Source organism: Polypterus senegalus, chromosome 5, assembly GCF_016835505.1.
Source record: "Polypterus senegalus isolate Bchr_013 chromosome 5, ASM1683550v1, whole genome shotgun sequence".
NCBI classification, from domain to species: Eukaryota; Metazoa; Chordata; class Cladistia; order Polypteriformes; family Polypteridae; genus Polypterus; species Polypterus senegalus.
In genome coordinates, this window is record NC_053158.1 from 167,879,290 (window position 1) to 167,904,329 (window position 25,040).

General features: G+C 35.9%; 1 protein-coding gene across 2 annotated transcripts in view; it reads left to right on the plus strand.

Moving 5' to 3' along the window:
- The window catches only part of ptprn2 (protein tyrosine phosphatase receptor type N2), a 1,088,657-nt gene that overhangs the window by 218,479 nt on the left and 845,138 nt on the right, over positions 1 to 25,040 (plus strand). The window lies entirely within an intron of this gene.

Below are 25,040 nucleotides of genomic sequence, written 5' to 3' on the forward strand. Positions count from 1 at the left end.
GAGCATGCACCTTTTAGTGTATGTAGTGTGCACACTTTTTCATTCAGAAACGGCAATCAGTGGGTAATAGTGCTCACTCATTATCATCAGAGTTCAATAACTGGAGGATCTACCTTGGTGTCCAGAGCACGCGTCCCTTATCTTTCAGAAATGACACCCCTCAGATGACAGCACGCTAGGCAGCTGCCTTTGTCACCTAATGGATTGACTGGCTCTCTGTAATATAAAAAAACATCCGGCTATCTTCTGGTAGGAAACAGAGCAATGATAAAATACCCAGCAGAGGCTGCCAAGAGCTGTGCATAATAACTTATGGCCCGAATTCAGTCAGCCATCAGCAATATACAGCAGTTTTGCTAAAGAAGGCATCTTATAATGCATAACTCATTGCATGTCATCACAGATGGCATACATCAGATGATTACCCAGCTTCCACTCCTACTTGTGAAAAATAAAGACAAGGATATATTATGCTAAGGAGCACCAATACTGGGAATTAGAAGAATGGACATTCATGGCCTGATTTAATAATATTGGTTTCATTCTTATTCATGCTGATGAAAGGATGAGGGTGTGGTAAAAGCACTATTAGTCAATGAATCCATCTTGACAGGTGTCAGAAAAGCAGGGTAAAGGTGATTGTATGGTGGTGTGGTAGATTTTTGTCTATGTGACCATTAGGTACCCAGAGATTATTATGAAACTATAACATTTAATCATATATTATATGAGTTATCCTCTGAGTGAAAATTTGACTTTTACCAATTTCAGACAATACAGAATGTCTTTTACGCACGAGTTATGAAATCTGGGTTGGGATTCTATCAGTTAAGAAAGATATGTCTGTGTGGTAGTAATGTGACATAGGCTATTACAATTTGTCTTTCTCCACTTTAAGCCCACCTGGGAGTACACCAAATAGAGCCGTTAAAGAGTTAGGAGTGACCCCAATGCTATCTGATAAATGTTTAATAGATTTATGTCCAAAATTATGTTAATTTGGTGAATTTCCAAAAAATGTTGTTTAAAGATGCTGGAGTTAAATGGCAACACTCACATGTTGAACCGTTTCCCTAGATACAGTTTGTACAGTTTTAAACAAGATAAATGTGATCAATGAAAAGTTTTAATATAAATTATTGATTATTGGCGCATATTGAGCTAGAGTGTATTTTATGTATGGGTGTCTTCTACTCCTTTCCTGAGTTGTTAATTGAAAGTTCATTTTCCCACTCTACCCCAGGATTGTTGAAGGGAAGAATCTTTGAGATGTTATTATGTATTTTTGAGACACTGTCTGAGTCTTCAAGACTGACCAGTAATGCTTCTGAAATAGAAATGGGCAGAAGGTCTGAAAAATTGACTAGTTTTTTTAACAAAGTTTCTAATTTAAAAATAGCAAAAAAAATGGTTGTTGGAAAATTTAATTTAAAGCAAAATTGTTTATAGGATACAAAAACATTATCTATATAAAGCTTTCTTAATGTCCCAATCCTGAGCATTTTCCAGAGATTAAATGTTGAGTAAGTTTGAGAAGGTTAAAAATTGAGTTATCATGGTGAGGAACAACAGATAAAAGCTTCTGTGCATTGAAGTGCACACTGCATTGGTTCCATATTCTGAGTAATTTATGGACTACAGTATTATTAGTATATTGACGAAAGGTAGTACTTACTGGGGCACAAAGTGAGGCATATAAAGAAGTCCAGAAAAGTTTTACTTCCATTGCTGACCTGACTGATGTAAAGTCATTAATTTGTTCTAGTTTCCAAGTCTTTATAATATGTATTTATGCTGCCCATTAATGCAATTGAAGATTAGGGTCATGCCATCTTCTACTTCAGGTCTTTCTAGAGTTGACTTTTGAATGTGTGGATATCTTGAATTCCAGATAAATGAGGTCATAGGGATGCTCGAAGGATGTTCATGTTGACAATACGAATTCTACCAGGTAAGGTTAGATGGAGGATGGACCATCTGTTACCCTCTTGTTTGATTTTTTCCACACTGTTACCAAAATTGTGTTGAAAATGTGTAATGTATATCCCTAGTTATTTAAACTGTTTTGACAGAGTGAATGGAAAGATGTCCAGTCTAGTATTGTGTACTGGAGAGTTCACTTGAAAAGCCACACTTTTATTCAAATTAATTTCGAGTCCAGATCTCTTTAACAATTCTTCTAACGCAATAAAAACTAATGCTACAGGCATTTGTGGGTGTGATATATAAAGTACCATATCATGTGCATATAGTGATATTTTCTGTTTCCAGCCTTCTCTGATAATCCCCTTTATTTCTGATGTATTTAAAAAATTAATAGCTAATACCAAGCAACAGTGATAGAGTACTACCTACCTAATTTGAAGTTAATACTGAGACTTCTGAACTACTATAACATAATTTTATTCATGTAGATGTATTTGGGCTAATGTCAAATTTGTGCAATGTGGTGAATAGGTAGTCCCATTCAACTCTGTCAAAGGTTTTCTCAGCATCCAAAGATAATAAGATCTATGGTGTGTTAGATTTTGTGGGTGAGTATACTACATTAAACTTCAAAGGTCTGAAGCTAAGTGTTTGCCTTTAATAAATCTGGTTTAGTCTTGTGATATTACAGAAGGAAACAGTTTCTTGTTCTTTCTAGCTAAAGTGTTGGAGAATATCTAAATATCATTATTCAGAATTAAAATTAGTATGAAGCACATTGTAGTAGGTTTGTAGTTTTCTTTGGAAAAAAGGTAACTAATTTTTGTTTTAAAGTTTAAGGTAAAATTTTGCTTTCTCTAGCTTCTATGAATTTTGTTAATAATAGTGGAGTTAACTTAGTTGGAAATCCTTTTATAAAATTCTACTGGGTATCCATCAGCGTCTACTGCATTACCACTTTGAAGTGAGTTTTTAACATTCGGTACATGGGTTTGACAAGTTCTATTGCTGTGATATTCAAATTGTATCAAAGTAATCCTTAGACTGTGTCTCATCTTCTTTAAACTAAGTGGAGCACAAGGATTTATAATACTGCTTAAATGTGTAAGTTATATTTGTATGGTCTATTATTTTATCTTCAGTTTCATTGGAAATTTCAGTTATTTCATTTCAAACTACCTGCTTCTGGATTTTTTGAGCTAAAATCTTATTAGTCTCCTCTCCATGTTCATAATAACAATCTCATGATTTAAAGATGAATTGTCCAGTTTCTTTTGTTGTCTAGAGATTAATTTCTGATTGTAAAGCCTGTCTTTTCCTTTTAGTCTCCAATTTATTTTTATGAGAGAGATAAGAAATAATCTGTTTCAGTAAAATCGCCTTCAATCTTTCCCAAAGTGTTCCTACAGAAACCTCTGAGGATGAGTTGTCTCTAAAGAAATAATCAATTTGTTCGGAGATGAACTCTGTAAAGTTCACATCTGCTAATGACAGGAGGTTAAGATGCCTGTTACGAGATGATGATTCAAGCTCCAAGATAAGAAGAGCATGATGGTAATAACAATAACATAATATTTACAAGATTGTGGGCAGAGTGGTGGCTCTGCACTGGTATCCAGAGCGTTGCCAGTTCAAATCCCTGTTACTGCCAAAGGAGATCCTACTTTGCTGGGCCCTTGACCAAGGCCATTAACCTACAATTGCTCCGGGGTCGCCGTACAATGGCTGAGCCTGTTCTCTGACTCCAAGGGATATGCAAAAACTAATAAATTCCTAATACAAGAAATTGCATAAGGCGAAATAAAGAACAAAAAAAAATAAAATTTGATAGTGGGCAATAAATTATTATTAAAGAAGAAGTAAAACATTCTTGAGTAGCTATGAATTTTCTCTTTAAATTTAAGAATCTCCATGGAATTCAATACATTATGATCCATTACAAACTGTTTTATTGGCTTTGCAGTATTAGATATTATCGTCACTGTAGTTGAAGATCGAAAATATCCAGCCATTATAATGCTCATATTGGGAAAAGATGTAAATCTCTCTATTATAAAAAAAAATTCTGGAAGTGAGACCCCGGAGACGAGACATGATCTTCTTGGAAGACAATTTGATGTCCCGCGAGAGACACTTTAATGTAACGCGAGACAAGGCAGTGAGACTACATTTAAAACAAGTTCACGGACATCTAACCTAGCAGTTGTTGGAATGCTTTTGGCAGACATGCTTTATGTGCTCCCAGCTCTTAAAACAATGACAAGCAACAAGCAGAAGACGCAAGCCAGCAGCTGATCTAACTGCTACTCCTTAGCATATGGAAAGCCAAACACCCCCCACACACACACACAACATGAGCCGCAAAGACGCGAAGTGGCAAAAGCACAGCTGCTGTATAGGCTTTTAAATGATCGACGAGCAGCACGACAAGCAGAATACACAGCTCAACAGCAGCAGCAACAATTCGGCAGATGATCCAACCGCTTCTCCCTAGCATGCGTTCAGCTGCCCCCATTCACAACGCGAGCAGCATTATACATCCTGCAAGAAAGAGATTTAACCATGCCCGGGGCCGGAAATAAAGGATAAATACAGTATTGTTTTTACAAAAGTTTTAAAGTAAAAGTGAAAATAATGCATATGTAACAATTCCCATGAAAATAACAATCTCTTTAAATTGTATATCCGGTAAACCAAACCCGGGGCAGGGCGAGCGAAGTGAACAGGGGGCAGAGCCCCCTAGTACATTTTGAATAAAATCTTTATCATATACATTAAGTGCATATACGTACATTGGTATATCTATCAAAACTACTTTAGAATGTAATAAATTACCCATCACCATGACATAGTTCCTTAATGTACAGATACTATGTCCGATGTGGTACAAATGGGATTGGTTTATGAATTAAAATTCCCATACCTCTGATTTTCTTTATATAGCTGGAATAAAAAATTTGGCCGATCCAGTCTCTTCACAGTTGATGCTGGTTCTTACTTATTAAGTGAGTCTCTTGTAAAAAATACTATCTTTGCCTTTAAGCCTGTGAGGTGGGAGAATACTTTTTCTCTTTAGATTGTGATTGAGGTCTTTGACAGCGTAAAATGTTCAGTGTTTTGTCAGATTCACACTGCTTGTTAAATTTGCAAACATTTTGTAATCTTTTGTAAGCAAAAGTGTTACATTATTTCAGAATTTAGCTTTAACACTGATTTCATATCATTACTGGCTAAGGAGCTTGCCATTATTTTGGCACCTACTGTACAATTGTGGGTGTTAAAACAATAGATAAATAGTAACTTGCTCTCTTTACCTTCTTTCCCCATCTCCACTATCCTCCCCCATCTTGCCTCCCCTAGTAAGGCTAGACCACACCTCAAAGAGTCCCAGTCCTCTGACATGCAAAGAGTCAGGGCACACTCAAAACAAAAAGAGAGTGCCTGCCAGCAGTGTAGTAAGTATTAAGTTGTGTTATCTTTGTAAAGTCTTGATACAATAAACCTAGTTTAAGATATTAAACAGTCTCCTGAAAAAAATGGCAACCTAGTTCTTTTGTTCAAATGGAATAATTATTCAAAAAGAGATTTGCTTAATGATGTATATTTTTTACTTTATATAGTGTATCTATATAGTTTATGTTTTGATTGTTCCCCTACTGTAGTGTTACCAAAAGTAATCAAAAGCAATGGGAATTAAAGTAGTTTAAAACATTTTTGTATAGAAGATTATGCACATGTAAATACATGCATGTACATATAAACATACAACAGCCCAATATACATCCATCCATCATCCAACCCGCTATATCCTAACTACAGGGTCATGAGGGTCAGTTGGAGCCAATCCCAGCCAACACAAGGCACAAGTCAGAAAACAAACCCTGGGCAGATTACCAACCCACCGCAGGGCATGCACACACACAACAAGCACACACTAGGGACAATTTAGAATTGCCAATTTGCCTCTTTGGACTGTAGGAGGAAACCCATGCAGACACAGGGAGAACATGCAAACTCCACACAGGGAGGACCTGGTCAGCGAACCCAGGTCTCCCAACTGCGAGGCAGCAGCGCTACTACTGCGCCACCGTGCCACCTGCCCAGTATGCACTTGTGTTAAATCTATTGTCACTTTCAATTACTTAATGGTTATGCATGTACACACATATATATTTTATAAAATTAACTTACAATACAGTAATTGAAAAAGTGTCCAAAAAGAAAAGTGACATTGCGGCAAACATGTTATCCTTCTATATAAAAGCGGTCGGTTGTCCATTTTGCAATGCACAATGGGATTTGTAGTTTCGTTTTTCCAGGTAAAAGATGATTTTCTACTCCAGACTGTGCTATATCTCCTTCTTTCTTTCTCACTATATAAAAGCGGTCGGGATTGTCCTTCCGTCCCATGAGTTGAAAGCGTAGCGGTATTCCGCTTATTACAGACTTACTCCTTTCAGCTTGCACACAAAGCGACATGATGTGAGCAGAGTTCTGGTGCTCCCATTGTTCCCTTGCTTTTGTGCGCGATGCGCTGAAAAAATAGACAAAATTATGTCTCTGGAAATAATTAATGTTGATAGAGTACAAATGCCTCACCGCGTAGTAAATATCAGGGGGGTTCAAAAGGGCGACCTCAATATAGAAAAAACAGTTTAAATTTCATCATAAAAATAACAGAAACTACGGGTATTAAAGTAATACCACTCAAATGCAATATAACCAAATTAATGAGTTTGTATAAAATATCAAATTGATCTACATATTGAATTGCCTTAAGAAGTGGTCAACTTAAAAGTCGGTCGCCTAGTATTAATGATTTACTGAGTTGCTAGCATATTCTTCTTTTGTATTTAAAGCATGATTCCTGTTTATGTTCCTGTTTACTAAAAATAATATTTTCAAAAACAAGTAGAAAAAACAAAGTTCAAAATGGATGGGGATCATGATACATCCTTTCAGGCAACAGTGTGCCCATTTGAGCTTTCTCAGCAGGGTAATGTACCATATCATAAGGCTTGGAAAGTCCTGTAATAATCCCAATTATTTAACTTAAGCTACATGCAGTGCTTCCCTGTTCATCACATCTCAATCCAAATAGGTATTTTTAGTATGAGATAGAAGAAGCTATTTTAAGTCGAAATAACAATATTAGCTTGTCCATGTTGACCCTTTGGCGTTGACATGGACAAGCATTCTTCGACCATCTTATTTCCACTTGAGTTGATAACCTGATGAACTCAGTGGATTCTGTGCAAATAAGGTTACAAATATCTATTAAGAAGGTGCACCTAATGAGGTATCTACTCAGTGTATGTTGACTAAATGCTATGGCAGAATGGAGACAAGATTCAAGGAACAATCAGTATCAGTAAAAAGAAAACACACAAAACTAGTGTTTATTTACGAGCCTATAAAACATCAGATTGGCATTTTTTGAAAAGAATCAATTTCCTCTTCCCCTCTGTTTGAAGAAATACTCGTGATGCTAGTAATTTTTAAGTGATCTAGAAAGCTAGATTAAAGAGGGGATTTTTCAGTAGTTGTAATGAAGTGTTCAGATGTACTGGCTCAATGTATCTCTAGCAGTAGAGTACTCCATATTTTTTGTGTACAAAGCCACAGTTTCAGAGTGTTATCCATTTAAAAAGTTTCCAAAAAGCTTTAAAGGTAGGAAACATGATTTGGGCCAGGAATGATCCAAAACACATTTTCTCTTTTCAGAATCTCATTTCAAGTGAGAAATCATAATAGAGATAATACACTTGATGTGACATTGGGCATATAAAATGGACTGTGGAAGTCAAATTCATGTTTTACCTGCAATGCACAACAACTTGTGAGTGCATTTAAAATGATACAAAACAATTTGAGAACTAATATGATGCATGATTCAATGCCAGCTTTTACTTTATAGGTTAGCTATTGGCAATTTGACTGATTTAACCTATAAGATGTTTATCACTATTAATATATGATTAAATTCTCTATAAAGAGTATAGTAAAGGGCGGCACGGTGGCGCAGTGGTAGCGCTGCTGCCTCGCAGTTAGGGGACCTGGGTTCGCTTCCCGGGTCTTCCCTGCGTGGAGTTTGCATGTTCTCCCCATGTCTGCGTGGGTTTCCTCCGGGCACTCCGGTTTCCTCCCACAGTCCAAAGACATGCCGGTTAGGTGGATTGGCGATTCGAAATTGGCCCTAGTGTGTGCTTGGTGTGTGGGTATGTTTGTGTGTGTCCTACAGTGGGTTGGCACCCTGCCCAGGATTGGTTCCTGCCTTGTGCCCTGTGTTGGCTGGGATTGGCTCCAGCAGACCCCCTTGACCCTGTGTTCGGATTCAGCGGGTTGGAAAATGGATGGATGGATGGAGTATAGTAAAGGTTGCAATAACTGGTAAACATCGGCTTATTGTTGTCAGAGAACTTAATTCAAGAATAACATGAGCTGGGTAACTAATGTAAATCATAACAAGTAATAAAGTCTAAACCTCCATTTCGATAAACTAGGCTTGTATTGCAGTTTTAGGACAGTAATGGCACAATAGGCTTTAATATTCAGATAATGCAGTATGTGTTATGAACAAGTATGGCTGTTTTTTAGATCATGTATATATACCTTTATCATTAATATTCTGGAAAGGATTGCCTTGTGGTCTTCAGTGTTGGTCTAACTTAAGAATAACCTGAAAATAAATAAAAGGTCTTTTATAGACAGTCATCTTGAGTGCCTCAAGCTCCAAACTCTTTCGTTATAGCACCCTGTCCTCTTAATCAACTCTCCAGCAGGTTTGTTATATAATAAAATATGAAAATACCACCCTACCACACACTCGGAATCAACAGAACTGAATTTGGCTAGTTGTAGACCAATTAAGGAGCATCTAGCTCTTGGCTAAGTTAGAGCCAGGCATTGCATTCTAGTGGAAATCAACCAAAACAGTCTTCACAAAGTAGACTACAAATTCTAAGACTGCTGCTATAACTGAAATCCAGTAATGTTTTCTACTTCATCTGGCTTTATTCTTCATTTTACCTTGAACATTGTTAGTGCAGGATATCATTATGGTATAGTAGTTAGCGGATTGCCTTACTGCTCCAGTTGAATAGGTTCAGCTCCTGGCTTGCTCACTGTCTGTGTGGTGTTTTTATGTTCTTTCCATCAAATCGTGGATTTTCTCAAACTACTCCAGTTTTCCTCCCACATTTCTCAAACTACTCCAGTTTTCCTCCCACATTTCAAAGTCAAATAGGTTATGTTGGTTGGTGTATCTAAACTGGTCCTAAATGGATGCAGGTGATTATGTCCTTTGATGGACTGGCACATTGTACAGCTGGTCCTTGCCTTTTGCCCAGTGCTTTCCACAGCCTATTAGAATAAAATTTAAAGAAATAAAGAAGGATGGATTACTAATCACTGCGGTGGGCTGGCACCCTGCCCGGGGTTTGTTTCCTGCCTTGCACCCTGTGTTGGCTGGGATTTGCTCCAGCAGACCTCCGTGACCCTGTAGTTAGGATATAGTGGGTTGGAAGATGGATGGATGGATGGATTGCTAATCACTAGATGCATTTAATATTGATTAGATTTTTGTGGTGGAATTACTATTATTATGTGAACTTTTAGTTATGTTTTAAGTCAGATGCAGCTTAAACTGATGTTAACAAGATAGGTCAGTGTTGAGAAAGACTGAAGTTGAAAGAATAAATGAAGTGGAATTTGTGTTTCAAAGTTGGGCAAGTGCATTAAGCACAATGCTAGGCAGTCAGGTGTGTAAATTCTTGCTGTAGTTTGAGCAACTGTGGCAGTTGACATTTAGGTGTACCTGTTTATTTTATTACTTTGTTCCTCCCAATGTTACTCCTCTTCCTTATTTTGCTGTTTTATTAAGCCCTTATTTCTAATTTTTTAATGGTATTCTGGGTTCCCCGTGAACCTGTAGTTAGGATATAGCGGGTTGGATAATGGATGGATGGATGGATTCTGGGTTTGGGAACACCCTTAGAGTATGAATCACATTTTAACTTTGGTGTGTAAACTTCCACTTTATAATTTACAGAAACCCAAATAAAGTACCACAGAGATAACTTAAATTCGGTCGAGATTTCAAATGAGTCTAATGCTGTCAATGGCAATTATGAAACATGCTGCCCTTAAACTGAGAATTTCTAAAAATAATCCATCAGTCAATCATTTGACCAGTTCACCAAGTGGAGCATTAGGGGTGATTATGTGCCCTTGAATAGTTAATTTACAATTGCCATTATATCTATTGACCTGTCAATGGAAACAAAGAATGAATGATGATGTGTATTCAAGGATCATTTCTTTTTATGTTGGAACACCATAAGCACATTTACATTACATTCTGTTACCCCCTGATAAAAAGCACACAATGCCATGAACATATATTATAAATAGAATAGGCTATAGTGTGTGATTTTGATGTATTTGTTTTTCAGACAGACGGGCAGCAAAGATAAAAATGGAAATGTACAGTTCTGTTTTTGATCATCTCTCTGCATCTGAGATGAGTGACTCATTTTGAGAAAGGATGAGGAGGTGGTATCTAGATAGTGGCTATATTTAGCATAGATTTGGTCATTTTTATTTAGACCAAATCTTTCATGCAGTTTACTTCATTAATGTTTAATGTCTATTCACATTTTTTGCCTTTTTAATGAAATTTGTACAATGTAAATCATAGAAGCTAGAATATATTCCTCTAGCATTAAGGTTTTGTGTTGCTCTCTGAGTTCAATTTTAGTGAAAATTTCCCTATAATATAGTAGATATCATACTGCCCCCACCCAATCTTTTCTGGCCTTGGCCATTTTGCAGTAATTATATGAGTTGAAAATTCATAAATGATATGTAATTTATAGTAAAAGTCTTTTAAATCTTGCTGATTTTTTAATATATTGAATATTATTTAAGATCACAAGACATGTTTTGGGCAAAATTATTAATATACTGAAATATTTTTAAACTGTATCTAAATACCAAATCATGTGAGTCCTTTTACAGCATGTATAAAAGAGCTGTTCTGTGTTTCCAGATTTATTTTGCTTATCATTCAACTGCCCATAATAAATGTTACACAGTAAATGTAAAATCAGTTGATCTATCTATCTATCTATCTATCTATCTATCTATCTATCTATCTATCTATCTATCTATCTATCTATCTATCAATCAGTATTTTGTCCAAAAGGAGAAGCAGACTTGATATATCTGGTTATTGTAAACAATTGTTTGTCTTTTTCTTTTTTCTTGTTCACTCCCATTCTCATCTGATTGCTCATGATGCCACCTGCTGGCAGTTTTGTGCAATTATACAATTATTTTTAAATGTATCTGCCTATAGAGAGTTGATTTTTTAAAATTTTCTGATCACTTATTTTTAATTAAAAATTTACTTTTGAGCTCTTCATTAGGCACGTGTGACATTTCTTGCTACATTTTATACTGCAATGAACAATAAAAATAAATGTAATTAAATTAATTGCATTGTGACTAAATTTCTTTTTTTAGCTTTTAATGTAGCGCCTTAGTATGGCACAGGCTCAACTCAAGACCACACAACACTACAGAGTGACGATGTTTGCAAAGAATATCCCTGGCTTATAGATTTTTTCTGTTCAGAACATACTTAACACACACTACCTAAGAAAGGCATACAGTATTGTTAAAAAACTCCATCCTGGAAAGACACATTTTTCTGTCCACCATTCTTAGAAATGGTTACCAGACTACTAACACTCACAGCACTTGATATGAGGACAGTTTTTACTCAAAGGTTATAAGGCTACTCAGAAGTCACTTATATTGACAGATTCATGACTGTTTCTTGTATTCTGATGTTGTATTTAATGTATGGTGTGGTGAATTCATATTCTATTGCAAGTTATTATAATGTGGAAGAATGTGCAAATAACAATTTCATTTTTTTATGTGTACATGAATTTACATAAAACATATGAGTACATAAATTTAAACAATGAACAAAATCTTTTTTGAACTAAGTTACAAATTATAACAATAAGATGACTATAAATGTGTATATAGATGAAGCATGCTGTGTTATTTTTGTTTTTTATATTATGAAACAAATGTTGTCATAATTCTTTTTCATGAAGGCAATGAAAGCCGTAGTCTGAGAATGGTCTACTGCAGCTGCAGGCCTCTGTATTCTGCAATTCAGGAGCTCTGCTGAGCAACCAATTGGGTTGCACATTTATGCCACTTGGTTTACTTGACAGTCATCATTATATGAGTCAGATAACCCTCCCACAACCCTAATCTTCACCATACTATAACTGGGCATACCGTGTAACATCAGTGACCTATAACACTTAGCAACAATCTCCTAAATGGAACAGAGATCTGCAGATTTGGAGCAAAACTATATTGCATAACATGGTGAAAATACCATGTTGGCATAATAACAACAACTGTTTAATTCAACAGATTTGTCGGCTGTTTTATAAATACTTCTGTTTGAATCCTGGCCAGTCACTCTCTTTATAGAAAGCTTATGTTCCACTTTTGTCTATCTGTGATTTTTAAACATGTACTTTTGTTTCCTTCTGCATCCCAAGATGTGCATGTTAGGTTGGCTGTTGACTTTAAAATGGCCTGGTGCTAATGAATGTACACTGCAATGGACTTAGGCCTCATCCAGAGTTGGTTCCTCTATTGCTTCTCTCATAGACAACCACTCCCTATGACCTTGCAGTAGTATAAGCAGGTCCAGTCATTGCTTCATTGTGGCATTCTTTGGGTGTACTTGTATTTTATTCTCTGACCAAATACTTTACCTTAATAGTACAGTATGTGACATTCTTATACAGTAATAGGCAACCAGTTAGTCATGTTGCTGTATAAGAAATGTGATTTCACACTAGCATAGTCTCATTTTCAGTAAGTGATTGTATTATTATGGCAACATTACTAGCCAGCACTGGATTGGTATTCTGTGTAGGCATTCTGTTCAGCTAGAGGCATGTAGTTAAAAGCAAAACACGAGAGGCTGTATTGTGTAAACAGTGATCTACCATCAATATGTATTGGCGTAAAAATGATTAGAAAATAAGTAAATCATACAAATTAAGTCTCAAATGATGAGACTAAACCATCCTGAAAAATACAGAGACATAGTACAATACAATGTCCATTGAAGTTTTTCTACAACATAAAAGTTTTTTGGCAGCATTTCCTTTTCTCAACAGGCTGATCATTACCTAAATATATTTGTAATTTTTATAGCAATTTAATTTCATAATATCAATAGGTATTCTGAGTGGCTGACATTTTTAATGTAGCTACATTTATTATTTTTACCTGGTAACCGAATAAAAATCAGCAGCATTGACATTAGTTTACTAAATGAATATATTCCAAACTGTGGTTTGATGAAAACAGAACTAACATTTAAAAACATAATACTGTACATCTTTATTGTGTTTTACTAAATGATACAGCTACCATTACACAACCATAACACCTTTCCTGAAACCATATCCAGACCACAAATTATTTTATACTTCCTTAAACCCTTTGGACAGTTAGTCAGTGGTGTACTGAGCACCCATAGTGCAGTAAATTGGAGCATTTAAACATAATAGTTTTTAAATAATGGTGAGCATAAATCAAAGGACAATTGTACTCAAAACTATTTACTGTACTAGTGAGACATCATCTGGATTACTCTGTCCAGGTCTGGTCACTGCATTGCTGAAAAGGCATTATACTGCAATACTCCATATAATGAGTAATACTTCACCAAAAAACAATTGTACACTAATAGGCTAAGGTAATTACAGTGTTGGCGTAGAAGCTTAAGCCTTGCACATTAAACTAAAAGGCTGTTTGTTCAAATGCTACCTGTGACTCACTTTGTGGCTCAGAGTAAATACATTTGCCTGTGGTGTAATTTTAAAGCAGTAAAAACTGATTTTAAAAGTTATATTGGATAAACATGCATGACAGTCTTTAAATAATTAATCCTTATTAGAAAACGAGGAGACTATGTGTTGATAAGTTTGACTTTCAAATTGTTAAATACATTTAGATTATGCTTTTTAAATTAGATGGTGAATAATTTACTCTGGTGAAAATCATGCAGAGGTGCATTCAAGATAAAAAATATGAAACACTACCCCACATAGTGGTTGCTGTGACTGTTCAGCAAGTCGGCCAGTTGTTTAGCTGGGGCTGAGGCAATACCTGTATTAGATACTAGGGTAATTTAGACATTATCTAACCAGATATTCTTGAACTTCTTAAGCAAAGTGTTCACCCAACATACAGTATGCTGAAGACTATGTTAAGTGCAACTGTCCCATGCTGAATTGTTAAACCATCTGTAATGTAAGGTAGCATGAAAAAATGCCATAACTCGTTTTTCATTCAGCTAAAAAGCTCAGCTCTGTGCAAGTTGTTTTTTATGTTATCATGCAATTTATTGTAGTTAAAATGTAGTACATCAAGTTTTAAGGTAAAAATGATGCAATATTTTTCTCTTCCTACCGACATTGACAAACACAAATACAATTTTTAAACATATATTATTCAAATTTAGTACAGTAGCATTGAGATTAATGTTTCTTTACCTAGAAATTAAAACTGAGCTCATTAAATTCTAGCTTCAGCATTTCCAAGTTCCCACCATTCACAAACAAAAAAACTATGTGTAGCCATGCAGCAAGTCCTAATGGAACGAAAACTTAAATGACAACTAGAAAAAATAAGCTTAATTGCTATGTGGCATTTGTCAAAATTTCTTGGAATGTTCCTATTGTTAGCTGCCTGCCCACGCCTAGATAAGTGGGTTAAGAAGACAGATGGACGGATTAGTCGGTAATATTGTGCAATAGGTTATACCTGTTGTTGGCGCACAACACTACTGCAGAAATGTTCAGTTTTTGCATGAATGTTAACGTATCATTATTAGGGGTATGCAGTGAACGTCCTATGTATTTACAGTATAAAGGCTTTGACCGTAGTCTTGTATTTGCAGGTATACCTATCCTTAGATTAGCATATTTGATGCTGCTTCACATATCCTGCACGCTGAGTTTTGAATCTTGTGCTCTATTTTTGTCTGCAGGGTGATTCCATGTTCTCCCAGTATTTGTCAGAGATTTTCTTTAGGTATAGTAGTCTTGCATCCCCAAAGACAAGCATGTTAGGTTATTTCACTAAGTGTGAGTGAGGGTGTGTGCATGAGTGCAATGGCCTAGCATTCCATGAAGCGTTGCTTTGTTCCTTCTACATAGCTCATGGTCATAGTGTAGGATTCAGGAACCCTGTGAGCCTGAGTAGGATCAATATTTAAGAATGTACGTTATGTGGTGTTACACCTGTCCATTCCTCATGTTATTTTTTGGCTTTAAAATAGACTAATCTTGAGCTACATCTTACACATCTGTAGGCAAGAATGAGAAACAAGTTACAAAATGTTTGTGTGCTGTAACATTTAGTATGCTCTGGGACTTAATTGTTTTTAAAGAGACAGATATAACATTTTTGTTTATTAAATATTAAATGGGTTAAATCCAAAATAACATTGATAATTCAATCTAAATTCAATATACGAGTTCAGTATATAAAATAAATGAGTTTTAAATAAACTTACAATGTCGTGTACTTACACATGGAGCTGAAATAGGCATGTGGTGGCTGAAAAAGCTTCAATAGATACCAGATTCCAGCTCAAGTGATCTAATAATTTGTACTGTTGTTACTTGCTGGATGTGAAAGTTTTATGGCTAATTGTAGTTCATATTTTTAAACATAAACATGCATAAACCAGTCTGAATATGATTTCATCATTTGGCCTACAAACAAATGTGAAATCTGTGTGCTTTGTAATGCAAAATGGAAGAGGTATTAAAAAGAAATAAACACAAACAAGAATAAAATCAAACCTCAAAAAACTGTTGCAGCATTCAGTCTTGCTATCTCGTAGAGCCCAAACCTTGGCTTGTTTCCCAGCTGGGATGCCCACCAAGTACAATTAGCAGGCTGCTCTTCGGTGTTTGCTTTTTGTGAGTGGCCTGAGGCTAATGGGTTTGTGCATGTGTTTCAGAGTTTACTCAGTCATTCTCCCCAGGAGTGACTTGATCATTACACTGGGAGATGCTTTAGTTTTCTACTACCTTGAACAAGAAAAAATTGACATATATATGGGTAGTCTGTGAGTATGCACCCACCAGCTGTACTGATCAGGTGTGTTGTGCTTTTGACTGCACTGTTTATCTTATTTTCCAATCTTTTCCTCACATGTGTTTCATCTATTATCAACTCCTGGCCTTCAGTATCTTTCTTGACATCCAAACCTCTTGATGATTGCATTCCACTGTTATACCCGTGACCCGCATGCCAGTATTTACAGTGTCTTTGTCCCTGTGAAAGTTTATTTTTATTGGTAAATATGATTTTCACAGATTATATATTTAATATATTGAATGACTTCTGTCCTCTGAGGTGGGCTGGCTCTCTGCCTGGGGTTTGTTTCCTGCCTTTTGACCTGTGTTGGCTGGGATTGGCTCCAGAAGACCCCCACGACCCTATAGTTAGGATATAGCGGGTTGGATAATGGATGGATGAACTTCTGTCCTTGTTAACTGTTAGGTTTTGCCTGTACCACTCGTATAAAGCATTTTAATTAAAAGCCTGTTGATCTGTGACCCAGTCCCACTGCTACTTTTCTGGAAGGAAATGGTATTGATAAGAAAACCAGTATAATCTATTGTCACAAAGTCAAGAATCCTAGGATCTTGTTTATCAGTAACTAGCAAAGACATGTGTGCCAAGTGTATTTATGAATTGTTACCACCAACTGTAAGTCAGTCATATCGTTCCATGTACTGAGTGGCACCACATACGTGTCAATAAAGGTATGCTTCTCATCCTGGACTGGCTTTGTGATTTAACTTTAAAATCCCCTTGAGCCCTTTATGTTAATTTGCTCCTGTTATGCAGCTACCACTATTAGTACATTGAGTATTCCCTGGGCATTCTAATATTCAGACACTGACAGACTTCAGAACTGGAACATCAACTCTGTCTTGTAAACTATGAAATACCATTGGAGCACTACATTGTATTTTCTTGCTTGTTGCATTTTATTATGCACTAATAGAGTAAAACTCATATTGTTTGTTGTAAGTGATGACATCTAATAAAAACTACAGTATTATTTACAAGACTAGTACAGTGAAGACTTAAGGAAGTTTTTAAATTATGAGCTATGTACTAGAAGTGATCATTTCAAATATGGAGATACTAGCTTTTGTGGGGACTTGATTGACACATTTAATACCTTTGTATGTGTATGGACAGAACCAGCAAGAAAGGTTACATTAAGTTTGCAATAAACTAGGATCTGTGAGCCACAAAGGATTGGCTTATTTAGGATTGATGGTTGCTGGCATTTTGCTCAAAATTAAGCACACTGTTGAAGTTGACTCCATGGGATCCTTTTAGAAAAATAGAAGTATTTTTGGATCAATAAGTCACCCACAGGCTAGATGGATTGTTAGTCTCTTGTTTGTTACCTATCTTAAATTTGCTGTATTCTTTTGGAACAATAGCTTGGATGTATGGTCTGCTTTAAAAGCTGCTCTGATCATCTATGAGGCAGGCTTTCTGCTTTCCTGTTAAAGGTCAGATAAGGATGATTCTGGTCATACTTGCCAGCTAAAATGTAATCCTGGGCCACACTGTGAAATAAAATCAGGAGGCTGCTGTTAAATTGCTTTTGGTTGTTTTCTACCATCACATATTCTTTATTGTGAAAGTAAGCTATTGCAGGGATAACATGCCTTTAGATTTCATACTTTGACTTGATCTATAAACATCGTGTCAGAGAGTGGCCTTAGGCTTAGGATGGAGCTCAAAGCCAATTACAGCTCACCTTTAATTACATTAGAAATGAAGCATTATACTGTATAAGAAGCACACTTGATTAAAGGTATCTTAACTAAAATCATATCTGACTTCTGATGAACAGAAAGAATTGATCCAAAGTTCCATGCCTTTATCACTTTTTATTGTATACTTTATATTTCTGATATTCTGAGGACTGTCTAGTGATCATTTTGTGATTTGCACTTTAGTATTAAACAATATTTTCTTAAAAATTTCATTTTGATTTTAATTTGATCATAATTTTAATTGGAAAAGTTAACAAAGCTGGAATTTTAAGCAGTTACACAGCATTATTCACTTATCCATTTTATGTACATGTAGTTGGTTCATTAATGTTAGTACAGGCACACTTATTTTGCTTTGGCACTGTTTTATTTCATGCATTTTTATTTTATTCCTGTCATACTTACAACATAGCTCTGTCAAAGTAGATCAAGCATAAGCCTTTAAAAATGGCAGTTCATTTAATCAGGGTGTCAAAATCAGTCCTGGAGAGCTGTAGTGGCTGAAGACTTTTGCTCCAATCTGTTATTTAATAAGAAACTTACAGTGCCTCCTCAAAGCCAAAACATAACCATAACAATGCAAACCTCGACACAAATGATCATTTTAAACTTGGCTTTTATTGAGAAGTCTTTTAGAATGCAAAACAACAATTAGACCACCAATAAAAGTCAATAGAGATGAAGGCAGAGGGAATAAGTTTACAGAAGGCTGTAATTCAGAATTCCTGATGTTGAACAAGTTAGCAGCAGTGATACTCAAGCATGTCTAGGGTCCAGGAGTTGTGGGGGTCTCACAAATGCCATTGTGAGTAGTAACACTTCTGTAACATTTAAAATTATACAGTTTTATGTTGTTTTTGGTGGTAAGATTTGAATAATTAATCAGAGCACCCTGCATTGGTAAATCGGAATGTGTAAACTAATGAAAGGGAAGAAAATATTGCAAAGTTGGGGCTGTATATAGATTGATATATAGGTAGCTTGGAATTTGAACGAAAAGAAACACAAAACAGTCAACAGAGGGCTGTCAATAACAGTCAGTAATTAGCCTTTACTTTGCAGAGCATTCAGTTGTACTCTTCTGCACACGACTGCACCTGGTGGTCACATGATACTGCTGTCCAAGTGTGTGACAGTTATATTCTTCCTGGCTAAAAGGGATACAGACAAATATATAGTACCAGTATAAATCAGCGGCCAATGAAGTTGTGCCAAAGTTCTGCAAGCTTTCCAGAGGCTTTCCAGAGGCCTAAAAATAGTTATGATTGGAGAACATTATTCCTAGAAGTGGTTAAATAAATTCTACCATTAGTAAAGTATTTTTGGAATAACTTGCTTGGGAAAAGAGATGCTGTCCCATTACACACATTTTCCAGTGATTTTTGTAACCTTCATTTATATAATCTGAGGGAGTCTTGGACAGTTGCGGTTATAGTGTGACATCCCCAGTAACTCAGCCATAACGCTGTACAACTTGCCATCACTGTTTGATTTTGTTTCTAATTATTAGGATGGGTCTTGTGTGTGTGGAAGTTGACAACCAAACAAGTGCTCAGCTGGAAGTACTGTACAAAGAATACAATACTACCACAGGAAAAGAAGAAAAGCAGGTGTTTTGGAACCTGCAATCGGAATAAAGGTTTGTCTGTCCAGTGTTTTGTGTTTCTCGTAAAACAGTAGACTGGGAAATGGGAAAAGATGGGCTGAGATTACAGCCGAACTTGGCATAAGTGTAAGACATAAGTACAGCCACAAATGCTTTCAAGTAGTATATCAATTGGCTGCCAAGATGTGAGGAAGTTGTGTAAAACCTTCATACATTGTGATTCCTAGTTGTTATGCCTCCCTTTGTGACTTTAGTTAAGAATAATACAAAGGTGAGACATTGAAGATAGATATTAGTTTGAACTAAACAAAAACAAGGAAAATGTAGCAGCCACATCTGCTGTGTTAGTTCACTCTCCTCCCAAAAAGAAGTCTGTTAGCAGAGCACCCCTGTCTTCAATTTTGGTGCCATTAAAAGTGTGTGCATTATAAGCTTCTGAAATATTTAAAGGAGGAACTACTGGATGCAACAGAGTGTGTCCTTCTTCAGTGGAAGGGAAGCAAAAACAGACCTCCCAAGGTGTCAAAAATACCTGTGTACCTGTGCCGCCTGCACTTCCTTTGAAGGTGTGCTTGGTAACCGGGCTGGGAATATTGAAGTTGATCACGAGAGGGCGCTATAGGGAGTTATTCCCCCTACTATTTGGTACTTCTGTACAACCCAGAAGTGCTTCCAATGGGTGAGGCCCTGGCACCGGAAGTACTCCTGGGTCCTCAATAAAAGAGACTGCACTGCTTTGTCCAGGAAAGTTGGAATCGGGAGGAAGAGGGGTTTGAGGAAAGAAGACAGAAGAAAAGAATCACTGTTGATCGTGTTTTTCTTGGTCAAAAAAGGTATTGTAAGAATACAAAAAGTTTATTTGAGCCCGGGAATGTGTGTCTGTTTGTGTTTGGTGTCAGGGTATCTGTGGTGCCCCCTAGCCTTCACAACACATTTCTGATTTCCAGTGTATGTTGGTAGATCTACTTTAACTTCTGAATTCATGCATGGCCAAGCTTGCCAGGTTTAGCAGAATGGGTTTGGAGATTGAATGGAGACTGAATAATTGACATGTTTACTAAAGTACTTCCTCCATGGACCTATAAACTTGACATAAACTGTGATCAAGCTGGGATTTGAGCCCTAACCTCCTAATGTTCTGAGGCAACAGCACTAACCACCATGGTATTCATGCACAATACGGCTGATTTTTATTTTATGGGTACTCTGTGAGCAACCAAGAACTTAACATAAATGTATTATACTGTAGTTGAAGGTTTATTTATTCCTCCTTATTACAGTGGAAGCAATATGAAATTGTTCATTGTATGACAGCCTGAATAAATTTAAAGTTCATAGACTTGGCACAAGTGCTGGCTGTCTGAGGACAACTGGTGCCACTCTGTTCATAATATTTTCATCTGCTGTAGTTTTCTAATTCCTGGCAGTGTTCCCTCATGTACAAAAGCGAGTGCATTCTCACAAAGCCTGACTGTCACAAGTGCTTCCTGTCTGAGCACAGCTCATGTTGCGTTCTTCAGATTATTATTATTATTATTATTTTTCAATGTCTTGTCATTATGACTCTTTAACACCCCATATGCAAAGATTTCTTCAGTCTTTTATACTCATTTTTTAAGCTGCATTATTCTCCATATCTACTTATTAATACAATTAATTGGGCAAAACTTTATAAAAAAAGCCACTAAACATTTATGTGATGGTACTTTTGTTGTTTTGAAAATAATAGTAATAAAAAATGATGTTATTCACCTTGTGGTTATATGTAATTCTAAGTACTCTAATGTTAAATTAGGTTGTATTGTACTATTCAAAGTTTCTTGCAAATTTTATTTATTTTTTTGTTTATTTTTAGCTCCCCAGAATCTAATTTGTATTTGTTTGGTAAATCTGTTCTTTGCCAACAAGGCAGAAGTATAACTAAATTATACAGTTATCATGTGATTGTTATAATTAAGCATGGTCCACTTATTTGTTTTTATTTCTCACTCCCTTAAGCGATTAAAATTTAAAATATGCAATACCATCTTTAGATAGATAGACAGATAGATAGACAGACAGACAGACAGACAGATAGAATAGATAGATAGATAGATAGATAGATAGATAGATAGATAGATAGACACTTTATTAATCCCAAGGGGAAATTCATATACTCCAGCAGCATACTGATAAAAAAGAGTATTGATAAATATTGAAAAAAATGTAGGATAAAATTGCAGGTATAACAGAGGAGGTAAATATTTAGATACATATATTGCAAAATGAAAGAAAAGACAAGGAAATGAGGATTAGGGTCTTATAGGAAGCCCAATGTTAATATGAATGTCCAAGAGAAAAAAAAATATGATTATGCTGACAATAGAATTGGTGTTTTGTCATGATTTTCAATAAAGAAAAATAAATGCTTCAGAGGTTTGGAGCTTTGTTTTTCTGCAAAGGTGGTACTTCTGGTGGAACTCGGTAGGTTTTGTCTGGCAAGGAAATTATGTCAGCAGTTCTCTGGCTTTTTCTCCTCCTCCTTTCTAAAGAGACAGACAAAACAAAAGTTAGCAGTGGTGTCATACTGAATGCCTACATTGTATATGTGCATGTATGTGTGTGTATGTGTGTGTGGGTGTGTGTGTGTGTGTATGTACATCATATATTTGTATAATGGGTTAGGGTAAGAAGGCAAATATTTTTTTAAATGTTGACCATTTGTCATTTCTGGCTAAACTGCTAGTGTCTTATCCATCATCCAAAGTACCTCTCTGATAACTATCAATTTCTCTGCTTCACTCAAGTCGAGAATTTGTTAATTTTGTCTGTGATTGGATTCCATAATTGCAGTAAGGACTGTATAATTGTTGTAACTCCTTACTGGATTGGAACCATGAATGCTACTTATTTGTGTTTCCTGGTTTAGTGTGTTTACATTGGTAGATGTGTAATAAACGTTGTAAATAATTATTGAATCAATGGACAGTGTAAAGCGTGTACAGTAGGGAGGCCAGGAGTTATTTGGATTCACAGATATCACTGTAGGTCTCAGTATTATTACAGGAGAATTCAGTAGTGGAGATATTCAATAATGTTATAAAGATTATTTGAAGTTGATTCTTTCAAAATTATTTAAATTGCTATAAATCACCAAGCTGTATTGGCATGAGTGCCTTAAATTATAACTGCCTTATCATAAAATTGACTTGAATAATGTCTGCTATCAATAAACACACACTTTTATTAGTCATTCTGTTTCTACCATATTCTAAACAGTGGCACAGCATATGTAAAACAATTGTTTCATTTTAATTCATTGTGGCTTATTTGTACCACACTTAGTAACATAATGCAAATGTATAATAGCATTATCTTTTTCAAAAATGTAAGGTTTTACTTTGAGAAAAAATGTTTTATTAGTTCATGTCAGAATAATTGATACATGTGCACAGTACAATGAAATTCCTATCTGTATTTTTCACTAACATGGAGCAAACCACTATTTTGAATAAAGGAAACTGTAGTCCCCACATTGGAAGTGGTTTTTGGGTTGCTCCGTTTTCCCGATACAGCCTATGGCCCCTTGTTTAAGTTGGACCAATGGCAACACACATGCAAAATTTCATGAAAATCTATTGAGCCATTTTTGCATGATTGGTAAACAAACAAACTGATAGTCTAGCAGAATATGATTTTGTCTAAATAGATTTTTTTTCCAATGTAAAAATGTCTGGTTTGTTAATCATATGTTTGATATTTGCATATGTGTTAATTCATGTATACTGCCTTTTTTATACTGCAGTTTTGAGCTATCGTAAACGTTCTCCAAATTTCTTAATATGCCCAGTAGCTTTTTTGTAGTTCAGAAACAGAGAGATAAATACAAATAAAAGTTACTTTTCTTAATATACATATCTGAAAAGCAGACAATTGTACATATGAAATTAAAGCATGTTCTTACTTAGTATTTTTGATATTGAAAGGTTTACCTCATTTGGTGTTTGCTTTCAGGTATTATTCAGTCACTTTATGAGCCAGTGTGTTCTGGGAAATGAAGTTCTTGCCTCTGTATCTGTTCTTGCACTGTATTAATGTATAACCATGACCATCTGGTTGAGGCTGTCATTTTATTTCATTAATATCCTTTATTACTCCCTGTTATTGAAGTGCAGACTTTATAGCTTAGTTCTTTATTTTTTTGTTCCAGATCTAATAACTAACAATTCAAGGTCATTGCTGCTTTAGCCCTTTATGTATTTCAGTAATGCTTTCTGAGATCTTAAACAAAATTGGGACCTGACAAGCATAATTACGAGTTGCTAGACTTAATCTGAAGGCAATGGAATGCCCATAGCTGATTCTGGCTGCCTAAGTGTAGTACTCCATTACGGGGTGTTTTCCTATGTTAAGTTTTTTTAGATCATTGGCTCCCTCTAGTGTAAGGTATTCATTTTTAAACACTTTTTTGACTATACAGTATCAGGCACAATTTATTTTTCAACATAATCCAGTAATTGAAACCTATGACCAGCCTAAGACAAATCTTTTACTTTGGCAAACTATTCTACTCATACATCATGGCACACCTGCCATCAGAGGCATTTATTGAAATGAATGGTATTTGAACTAGCCAGAAAATATTTAATAAAATGTCAGACTGTATATATAAAAGTAATTTAATTCTGCCTGTTTTTGTTGTCCATGTAAAATCAGCTAATTGTTAAATATGGTAACAAATATAAAAGTGCACAACAACAAAAACAAACATTTGAGCAGCCTACTTTGTAAATTAAACCTATAAATTGATCTCTGAAATCTATATTATTTCAAGTGTTGGTTTGGCAATTACAACAGAGCACCACCATCATCTCTCTACACCTAGAATATGTCACATATGCTCAAATGCTCTCTGACAGGAATCAGCCTCTAGCCCTGTCTTGACTTTTAAGGTTATTTGTAGACTATGCTAGAGAACCATCTTTAGTGTCAGAAATTGCTTTTTTTCCATCTTGCTGCCTCTGCTGAACTAGCCTTCCTGAACCTTAAGCAGTCTTTTAAGGAATGGGTCTACATTGCAGCTTCCAATCTACCCACTGTTTTGAATGGGCAGTCGATCCTCACCTGTCCACTTTCACTGTTGTGCATTGGTAAGTGTCAGCCTAGAGGAGTTGAAATGACATCCTGCCAGTCCTTCATTACCTCTTATTGTAGAGTCAAACACCACTGGCACTTGTTAGGTTGCTTTCTCTACACCATACTCCTTATCTATACTCAATGTCAATCTTTAATTCTTTTTCACTCTGGTGCCCTCAGACTTTTTATTGCTAAGGCATCCGTCACAGTCATAGGGCATGCCTACCTCCACCGAAGATATCCTGGCTACCAGTTTAAGTTATCCTTAGTGTCACTTACCCTAAGCAGTTCTTACTTCTCCTCTAGCTGGCTGAATTACCTCTTACCAATGAAGATTGTTTTGTTTAAAAGAAAGCACAGAAATTAGTGGATAGGCAGATCAGGGTTTAGTTCACCTAATGAAGAAATTTATTTTGGGCAGATTTCAAGATGTAAAGCTTTCAGAAAGCTGATATCTGTTC